The following is a 10,913-nucleotide window of genomic DNA, read 5'->3' on the forward strand; positions in this document are numbered from 1 at the left end:
AATTGGGAAAAAAACGCATTTTCCTCACATTTCTGTGGTGGAAAGTTCCGGAATCTGCGTGGATCAACAAATTTCCACCCACCCAGCGTTCCCCCAGGTCTCCCGAGAAAAATGGTATCTCACTTGCATGGGTAGGCATAGTGGCTGCGACAGGAAACAGCGCAAAACACAACGTGGTCACAACTCAATTTTTCTGTGAAATTGTGGCCTTTTTGGGCAAAGAGACTACCTTTTGTTTTTGAACCCTAGCTCTGCCGGCACCTAGGGAAACCCAGCAAACCTATATATTTTTGAAAAGTAGACACCCAGGGGAATTCAGGATGGGGTGACTCGACTGCCTACCCCCAGGTTCCCTTACCCAGAATCCCTTGCAAAGCTAAGAAATTGGGAAAAAAACGCATTTTCCTCACATTTCTGTGGTGGAAAGTTCCGGAATCTGCGTGGATCAACAAATTTCCACCCACCCAGCGTTCCCCCAGGTCTCCCGAGAAAAATGGTATCTCACTTGCGTGGGTAGGCATAGTGGCTGCGACAGGAAACAGCGCAAAACGCAACGTGGTCACAACTCAATTTTTCTGTGAAATTGTGGCCTTTTTGGGCAAAGAGACTACCTTTTGTTTTTGAACCCTAGCTCTGCCGGCACCTAGGGAAACCTAGCAAACCTATATATTTTTGGAAAGTAGACACCCGGGGGAATTTAGGAAGGGGTGACTCGACTGCCTACCCCCAGGTTCCCTTACCCAGAATCCCTTGCAAACCTAAGAAATTGGGAGAAAAAAACGCATTTTCCTCACATTTCTGTGGTGGAAAGTTCCGGAATCTGCGTGGATCAACAAATTTCCACCCACCCAGCGTTCCCCCAGGTCTCCCGAGAAAAATGGTATCTCACTTGCGTGGGTAGGCATAGTGGCTGCGACAGGAAACATCGCAAAACGCAACGTGGTCACAACTCAATTTTTCTGTGAAATTGTGGCCTTTTTGGGCAAAGAGACTACCTTTTGTTTTTGAACCCTAGCTCTGCCGGCACCTAGGGAAACCTAGCAAACCTATATATTTTTGAAACGTAGACACCCAGGGGAATTCAGGATGGGGTGACTCGACTGCCTACCCCCAGGTTCTCTTACCCAGAATCCCTTGCAAATCTAAGAAATTGGGAAAAAAAACGCATTTTCCTCACATTTCTGTGGTGGAAAGTTCCGGAATCTGCATGGATCAACAAATTTCCACCCACCCAGCGTTCCCCCAGGTCTCCCGAGAAAAATGGTATCTCACTTGCGTGGGTAGGCATAGTGGCTGCGACAGGAAACATCGCAAAACGCAACGTGGTCACAACTCAATTTTTCTGTGAAATTGTGGCCTTTTTGGGCAAAGAGACTACCTTTTGTTTTTGAACCCTAGCTCTGCCGGCACCTAGGGAAACCTAGCAAACCAATATATTTTTGAAAATTAGACACCCAGGGAAATTCAGGATGGGGTGACTCGACTGCCTACCCCCAGGTTCTCTTACCCAGAATCCCTTGCAAAGCTAAGAAATTGGGAAAAAAACGCATTTTCCTCACATTTCTGTGGTGGAAAGTTCCGGAATCTGCGTGGATCAACAAATTTCCACCCACCCAGCGTTCCCCCAGGTCTCCCGAGAAAAATGGTATCTCACTTGCATGGGTAGGCATAGTGGCTGCGACAGGAAACAGCGCAAAACACAACGTGGTCACAACTCAATTTTTCTGTGAAATTGTGGCCTTTTTGGGCAAAGAGACTACCTTTTGTTTTTGAACCCTAGCTCTGCCGGCACCTAGGGAAACCCAGCAAACCTATATATTTTTGAAAAGTAGACACCCAGGGGAATTCAGGATGGGGTGACTCGACTGCCTACCCCCAGGTTCCCTTACCCAGAATCCCTTGCAAAGCTAAGAAATTGGGAAAAAAACGCATTTTCCTCACATTTCTGTGGTGGAAAGTTCCGGAATCTGCGTGGATCAACAAATTTCCACCCACCCAGCGTTCCCCCAGGTCTCCCGAGAAAAATGGTATCTCACTTGCGTGGGTAGGCATAGTGGCTGCGACAGGAAACAGCGCAAAACGCAACGTGGTCACAACTCAATTTTTCTGTGAAATTGTGGCCTTTTTGGGCAAAGAGACTACCTTTTGTTTTTGAACCCTAGCTCTGCCGGCACCTAGGGAAACCTAGCAAACCTATATATTTTTGGAAAGTAGACACCCGGGGGAATTTAGGAAGGGGTGACTCGACTGCCTACCCCCAGGTTCCCTTACCCAGAATCCCTTGCAAACCTAAGAAATTGGGAGAAAAAAACGCATTTTCCTCACATTTCTGTGGTGGAAAGTTCCGGAATCTGCGTGGATCAACAAATTTCCACCCACCCAGCGTTCCCCCAGGTCTCCCGAGAAAAATGGTATCTCACTTGCGTGGGTAGGCATAGTGGCTGCGACAGGAAACATCGCAAAACGCAACGTGGTCACAACTCAATTTTTCTGTGAAATTGTGGCCTTTTTGGGCAAAGAGACTACCTTTTGTTTTTGAACCCTAGCTCTGCCGGCACCTAGGGAAACCTAGCAAACCTATATATTTTTGAAACGTAGACACCCAGGGGAATTCAGGATGGGGTGACTCGACTGCCTACCCCCAGGTTCTCTTACCCAGAATCCCTTGCAAATCTAAGAAATTGGGAAAAAAAACGCATTTTCCTCACATTTCTGTGGTGGAAAGTTCCGGAATCTGCATGGATCAACAAATTTCCACCCACCCAGCGTTCCCCCAGGTCTCCCGAGAAAAATGGTATCTCACTTGCGTGGGTAGGCATAGTGGCTGCGACAGGAAACAGCGCAAAACGCAACGTGGTCACAACTCAATTTTTCTGTGAAATTGTGGCCTTTTTGGGCAAAGAGACTACCTTTTGTTTTTGAACCCTAGCTCTGCCGGCACCTAGGGAAACCTAGCAAACCTATATATTTATGAAAAGTAGACACCCAGGGGAATTCAGGATGGGGTGACTCGACTGCCTACACCCAGGTTCTCTTACCCAGAATCCCTTGCAAAGCTAAGAAATTGGGAAAAAAACGCATTTTCCTCACATTTCTGTGGTGGAAAGTTCCGGAATCTGCATGGATCAACAAATTTCCACCCACCCAGCGTTCCCCCAGGTCTCCCGAGAAAAATGGTACCTCACTTGCGTGGGTAGGCATAGTGGCTGCAAAAGGAAACGGTCCGAATTGTACGGTGGTGAATTTACAAAACCAAATTGCTAAACAACCTTCATTTTTGGGGGGGGGGGGCACCTGAGTTTTTGGCCCGGGGCTCGGTGGTATTCTTTGGAAAGTACCAAACCCAAACAGATCTGAAAAGTAGACCTCCGGGGGAGTCCAGGGAGGTATGGCATGCGTGGGTCCCCGAACGTTTTCCTACCCAGAACACCTTGCAAACCTTAAAATTAGGTAAAATAATCACTTTTCCAAACTTTTTTGCGTGGGATCACCGTGCCGGCAAAAATGTCCTACCACCCAGCGCTCCCCCTGTTCTCCCGAGTAAAAGGATACCTCACTTGTGTGGGTGCCCCAAAGCAGAACAGGCCAAAAATGAATGTTGAAAAAAGTAGTATTTCAGTGTTACAAATTAAGCCCCCCTGCCTTAGTCACAGGCCTTTGGCCCACCCACACAAGTGAGGTATCATTTTACTTGGGAGAACAAGGGGAATGCAGGGTGGTAGGACATTTGTGCCGACACGGCGATCCCACGCAAAAATGTATGGAAAACTGTTTTTTTAACCTAAATTTATGGTTTGCAGGGATTTCTGGGTAGGAAAACATTGGGGGACCCACGCATGCCATACCTCCCCAGACTCCCCCGGGTGTCTAGTTTTCAGAAATGTTTGGGTTTGGTAGTTACCAAAGATGCCCGCCGAGCCCCGGTCCAATAACTCAGTCCCCCCCCCCTAAAAAAAGAAGGTAATCTTGCTATTGGTTATTGTAATGTCTCCACCGTACGATTTGGACCTTTTCCTGTTGCAGCCACTATGCCTACCCACGCAAGTGAGGTACCATTTTTATCGGGAGACCTGGGGAAACGCAGGGTGGGAGGAAATTTGTGTGAGCCCAGTGACGCCACGCTTTCCCACGCGAAAAAAGTGTGTAAAAAATGATTTTTCCATCAAAAATTGAGGTTTGCAAGGGATTCTGGGTAAAGGAACGTTGGATGATCCACGCAAGCCATACCTCCTTGGAAGCCCCCGGGTGTTTACTTGTCAGAAATGTGTGGGTTTGGTAGGTTTCCCTACATGGCCGTCTCGCACGGGGCCAAAAACCCAGGTAACCTCTCTTGCAAAAGCTGGGGGTATTGAATGTCAATAGCACCAGCTTTTGAAAGAGGGGTTACCTGGGTTTTTGGCCCCGTGCGAGACGGCCATGTAGGGAAACCTACTAAACTCACACATTTCTGAAAAGTAGAAACCAGGGGCTTCCAAGGAGGTATGTCTTGCGTGGATCCTCCAACGTTCCTTTACCCAGAATCCCTTGCAAACCTCAATTTTTGCTGGAAAAATCAGTGTTTACACACTTTTTTTGCGTGGGAAAGCGTGGCGTCACTGGGCTCACACAAATTTCCTCCCACCCAGCGTTCCCCCAGGTCTCCCGATAAAAATGGTACCTCACTTGCGTGGGTAGGCATAGTGGCTGCAAAAGGAAACGGTCCAAATTGTACGGTGGCGAATTTACAAAACCAAATTGCTAAACAACCTTCATTTTTGGGGGGGGGGCACCTGAGTTTTTGGCCCGGGGCTCGGTGGTATTCTTTGGAAAGTACCAAACCCAAACAGATCTGAAAAGTAGACCCCCGGGGGAGTCCAGGGAGGTATGGCATGCGTGGGTCCCCGAACGTTTTCCTACCCAGAACACCTTGCAAACCTTAAAATTAGGTAAAATAATCACTTTTCCAAACTTTTTTGCGTGGGATCACCGTGCCGGCAAAAATGTCCTACCACCCAGTGCTCCCCCTGTTCTCTCGAGTAAAAGGATACCTCACTTGTGTGGGTGCCCCAAAGCAGAACAGGCCAAAAATGAATGTTGAAAAAAGTAGTATTTCAGTGTTACAAATTAAGCCCCCCTGCCTTAGTCACAGGCCTTTGGCCCACCCACACAAGTGAGGTATCATTTTACTCGGGAGAACAAGGGGAACGCAGGGTGGTAGGACATTTGTGCCGACACGGCGATCCCACGCAAAAATGTATGGAAAACTGTTTTTTTAACCTAAATTTATGGTTTGCAGGGATTTCTGGGTAGGAAAACATTGGGGGACCCATGCATGCCATACCTCCCCAGACTCCCCCGGGTGTCTAGTTTTCAGAAATGTTTGGGTTTGGTAGTTACCAAAGATGCCCGCCGAGCCCCGGTCCAATAACTCAGTCCCCCCCCCCTAAAAAAAGAAGGTAATCTTGCTATTGGTTATTGTAATGTCTCCACCGTACGATTTGGACCTTTTCCTGTTGCAGCCACTATGCCTACCCACGCAAGTGAGGTACCATTTTTATCGGGAGACCTGGGGGAACGCAGGGTGGGAGGAAATTTGTGTGAGCCCAGTGACGCCACGCTTTCCCACGCAAAAAAAGTGTGTAAAAAATGATTTTTCCAGCAAAAATTGAGGTTTGCAAGGGATTCTGGGTAAAGGAACGTTGGAGGATCCACGCAAGCCATACCTCCTTGGAAGCCCCCGGGTGTCTACTTGTCAGAAATGTGTGGGTTTGGTAGTTTTCCCTACATGGCCGTCTCGCACGGGGCCAAAAACCCAGGTAACCTCTCTTGCAAAAGCAGGGGGTATTGAATGTCAATAGCACCAGCTTTTGAAAGAGGGGTTACCTGGGTTTTTGGCCCCGTGCGAGACGGCCATGTAGGGAAACCTACTAAACCCACACATTTCTAAAAAGTAGACACCCAGGGGCTTCCAAGGAGGTATGGCTTGCGTGGATCCTCCAACGTTCCTTTACCCAGAATCCCTTGCAAACCTCAATTTTTGCTGGAAAAATCAGTGTTTACACACTTTTTTTGCGTGGGAAAGCGTGGCGTCACTGGGCTCACACAAATTTCCTCCCACCCAGCGTTCCCCCAGGTCTCCCGATAAAAATGGTACCTCACTTGCGTGGGTAGGCATAGTGGCTGCAAAAGGAAACGGTCCAAATTGTACGGTGGCGAATTAAGTTTTCAATTTGAGAGCGTGTGATTCAAGGAAATTTTGACCGACAATTTCAAGTTTGCAGGAGATTGTGGAAAAAAATCAATAAAATTCACCAGAAAGACATGACCATATACTTCCATGGTTTAACAATAACATCTAAATTTAGTAAGTTATTTATAGCTATAATGTACACCGTAACAGAGTTACTCAAAAGTCAAACATTCAAGCACGGCTAACTATTCCTCAAAGACACACACATACAGGTTGGATTTGGCACGAGGGCGAGTGATGGTTCAGTACATAAAATTTTATTAACAAGATATTTCAAAAAATGAAATGCTCTGTCAATAAATAAATGCATAAAAACCAAACCAGTGACTCCCAACTCGTGAGCTGTAAAGCCACGACAAGGCACCGACCGTTTTACAGGCCATTCACGCACCTTTCATACCTGTTACACACCAGACCATTGACACCATCCGGAAGGAAAAGCAACACATTACAACATTCACAAAAAGGGACAAGGTACACCCTACTTCTAAAAGGGAAAACAAAAACAAATATTACTGGACAGGCATCTAAACCGCAAACACACACACATACTGGTTGGATTTGGCACGAGGATGAGTGATGATTCAGTACATACAATTTTATTTGCAAGTAATTTCACAAAAATGAAATACACTGCGTATAATTGAAAGTATGATAAACTGAACCACTGACTCACAGCTCGTGAGCTGTAAAGCCACGTCAAGGCACCAACCTCTTTACAGGCCATTCATACACCTTTCGTACGTGTGACACATACAAAACATTCACGCCGCCAGCCGCGGACCCATCACATTACAACACTCACACCAGCAGACAGCGCCATTCAAGGGCCCATCACTTTCACACGCCCATATATCTGCCACAGCAACTACACAAAATGATGGACTGAGTAGAGTGTCACTCAACTAGCAGTGTATGTAGTGACCAACAGAAAGTTAGTACTCACACACCGCCAGCCGAGCGCCAGACCACCCACACCACCATCCAAGCACCAAACCATGCACACAGCCAGCCAAACATCACTCAGCGCACACAGACAGCCAAGTACCACACCACGCACACCGCCAGCCAAGTACCACTCCACGCACACCGCCAGCCAAGAACCACTCCAAGCACACCGCAAGCAAAGCGCCACTCCACGCACACTGCCAGCCAAGCACCACTCCGTGCACAGACAGCCATGTACCACTCCACGCTCACCATCCAGCCAAGCGCCACTCCACACACACCGCCAGCCAAACACCACTCGACACACACCACCAGCCAAGCAGTACTCCATGCACAGACAGCCAAGTACCACTCCATGCACACCATCCAGCCATGCGCCACTCCACACACACCGCCAGCCAAGCACCACACCGCAAGCCAAGCACCACTCCGCGCACACCGCAAGCCAAGCACCACTCCACGCACACCATCCAGCCAAGCGCCACTCCACGCACGCCATCCAGCCAAGCGCCACTCCACACACACCGCCAACCAAACACCATTCCTTGCACTCCACCAGCCAAGCACCATACACTCACACTGCCAGCCAAGCACCTAACCATGCACTCCGCCTGCCAAACAAAAATCCACACACACCACCCGCAAAACACCAAACCATGCACTCTGCCAGGGAGGCACCAATCCACACACACCTCCAGCCAAGCGCCAGTCCACGCACACCGCCATCCAAGCGCCAGCCTGCACACACCACAATCACATTTAGAATTATTCTTTTCAAAAAAACACTAAACAAATGGAAATACCTACAAATCAACTTACACAAATTCTAAAACCAAACACATTGCACTAAAGCCAAACCTTGAAACAAACCAATTTTTTTTACAGAATACAGACCAGGCAATTCACTTCACAGCTCATTAAAACTCCCAATACTTCTTTTTCGTGTGGTATGATTTAAAACAAGCTGACAGACACAATCCAGGCTTAGAAGGACAGTCAGGGCAGTACATACGAGACTCCTTCCGCACGCCTCTACGCCAACAGACTCTGCATCTTCTAGTCAGAAAGTCTTTTGCGGTAGTGGGAGGAATGAATTCAGCAAAGTGGCGATCTTTCAATCTAGCCACCTCCTCCACCACTCCAAATCTAGGAACACTTGCCTGCTCCACTAGTACAAGGCTGGCTATTACAGACTCCTGAAACTTAACAAAAGGCATCTTCGACTCAGGACAAGACTTCTGGAACACAACAAAAGCATTGAAGGATGCCAAATGGAAAAGATGAATAGCCAATTTCTTGTACCAAACGTAAGCCTTTCGAATAGCATCATAAGGTTCCAACCTCTGATCTACTCGGTCAACACCACCCATGTACTTATTGTATTCTAGAATGCACACAGGTTTGCGCACTTCAGCAACCTGACCCCAAACAGGCAGAGGTACAGTACTTTCGTCATGGATAGTAGTCAGCATGTACACATCTCTCTTGTCTGAAAACTTCACAGCCAGAAGCTCCCCACATCGCAATGCAGTAGACTGTCCCCTCACAAGCCTTTTGCAAACAAGTTCCTTTGGGAAACCTTTCCGGTTACTGCGCATTGTGCCACAAGCAACAGTGCCCACTTTGGCCAACTCCTTGAACAACCGCACACCAGTGTAGAAGTTATCTACATACAAATGGTGGCCTTTGTGAAATAATCCTCTACCTAGTTCCCATACAATCTTCTCAGTCACTCCAAAAGTGGAAGGACAACCAGGAGGGTTAATGCTGGACTCCTTACCAGTGTACACCCTGAAATTGTAGACATATCCAGTCTCACTGTCACACAACATATACAGTTTGATTCCATAGCGTGCCCTCTTACTAGGAATGTACTGCCTAAAAACCAAGCGGCCCTTGAACAATAGCAAAGACTCATCCACTGCAATTTCTTTTCCAGGAGCAAAGATCTCAGAAAAACGATCAACAAAGTGATCAAGGACAGGCCGAATTTTAAACAGACGGTCACAATCAGGGTGATCGCGTGCCAAGGCTAAACCATTATCAACAAAATGCATCATCCGAAGAAGAAGCAAAAACCGATCACGACTTATGACTGCTGGATATATAGCTGTTGTCCTCAAGGGACTAGTGGACCAATATGAAGACATTGATGGCTTCCTTAGCAAGCCCATCAAAAAAGTCAATCCCAAAAACTTCTTCATCTCTTCAACATTTGTGGGAGTCCACAGAGTAGCTCTAGAATGGGGCTTAAGCCTGGCACTATTGTCCCTCAAAAACTGTTCTGCATACAAATTGGTTTGGTCAACAATATTTTGCAAAAACACATCGTCCATAAACAACTGAAAAAAAATTATTGGCTGAAAATTCTCAGTATTCACTCTACACCCAGGAACACCAGTGAACTCTGGCAATGCCGGCTGCACCATGCCAGGGGGAACCCAGAGGCCATCCCCATGAACGGGGGGAGCAGCCACCTCAGCCTGCAGACCAGAAGCCACTTGTTGCTGTACACGTACGGGAAGCCTAACATCCACAGATACTTCTGGCTGCACATCACCAACAGAAAACATAGCATCCCCAGAAGACTCTTGCTGCACTACACCACCGGGAAACAAAGCAGGTCCAGATGCATCTTGCTGCTCTACAACAATGGGAAGCCTACCAGCCCCAGATGCCTCTTGCAGCACTTCACCAACGGGAAGCCCAGCAGCCTGAGAAGCTTCTTGCTGCACTACACCACCGGAAAACAAATCAGACCCTGATGCACCTTGCTGCTCTACAACAATAGGAGGCCTAACAGCACCAGATGCCGCTTGGCGCACCACAGCAATGTGAAGCCTTTTGGGCGCAGGCTGCAGCCCACCTGCCTCATGCCGACGTAAAAAGAAAGGATACCTTGCAGCCCTAGGAAGTAGCACAGCTGCCTCTTGGTCCACTACCGGCGCAACAATGTCCTCCGCTACCATAGACACTTCATCAGCACTAGAAGAAGATTCTTCATCCGATGATGATGAATGCAGGCAAAGAGAAAACTCACTGCCTGAATCTTCTCCACCAACCTCCAAATCCGAATCAGAGTCAGTCTCTGAACCATGGTCAGAGGAAGACTCAAAAAGCAAACTAAGAACCTGCTGAGCAGTAATCCTGCGACTAGCCATTATCCTTACAAAGAAAGACAGCACACACAAGTGAACAACAACCTACACTGTGCAAAGTAAGAAGTAAACAAGGTAAGGCTTTCACACAAAAATCAATACAATCCAAAACAATTTCACTCTTACCAAATACAGCTACACTCACCAGCACCTACTCTGCTGAGACACAGCAAAAAGAAATGATATCCCTCTAGAAAGAAAAGAAAAAAAACAAATTAGAAATCAAAGTGCACATAAAACACTAATGCTGAAGAAAAAAAGAAACAGAGCCACACAAAGTGATAGAAGTACAACCTTTTTCAAAAAGACAAAAAACAAGGGAAAGTAGTACAAAATACATTCACTTACCAAGCACAAGCAACTACACAAGCTGCAAAACCAACAGTAACGGACCCGCAACCTACAACAATCTAAACAGCAAAAGCCTGGAACAAGGCAACAATGGAGAAGATAAAAAAATTACTACCACATTTCACAAACAATATAACAATTGAAAAAACCACACACAAATCTGCCCCCCAAATTTACATTTGTACAGAGGGGCCATCAAATAGGGCAAAGACCAATTGGGATTAGAT

Source organism: Lissotriton vulgaris, chromosome 3_1, assembly GCF_964263255.1.
Source record: "Lissotriton vulgaris chromosome 3_1, aLisVul1.2, whole genome shotgun sequence".
NCBI classification, from domain to species: domain Eukaryota; kingdom Metazoa; phylum Chordata; class Amphibia; order Caudata; family Salamandridae; genus Lissotriton; species Lissotriton vulgaris.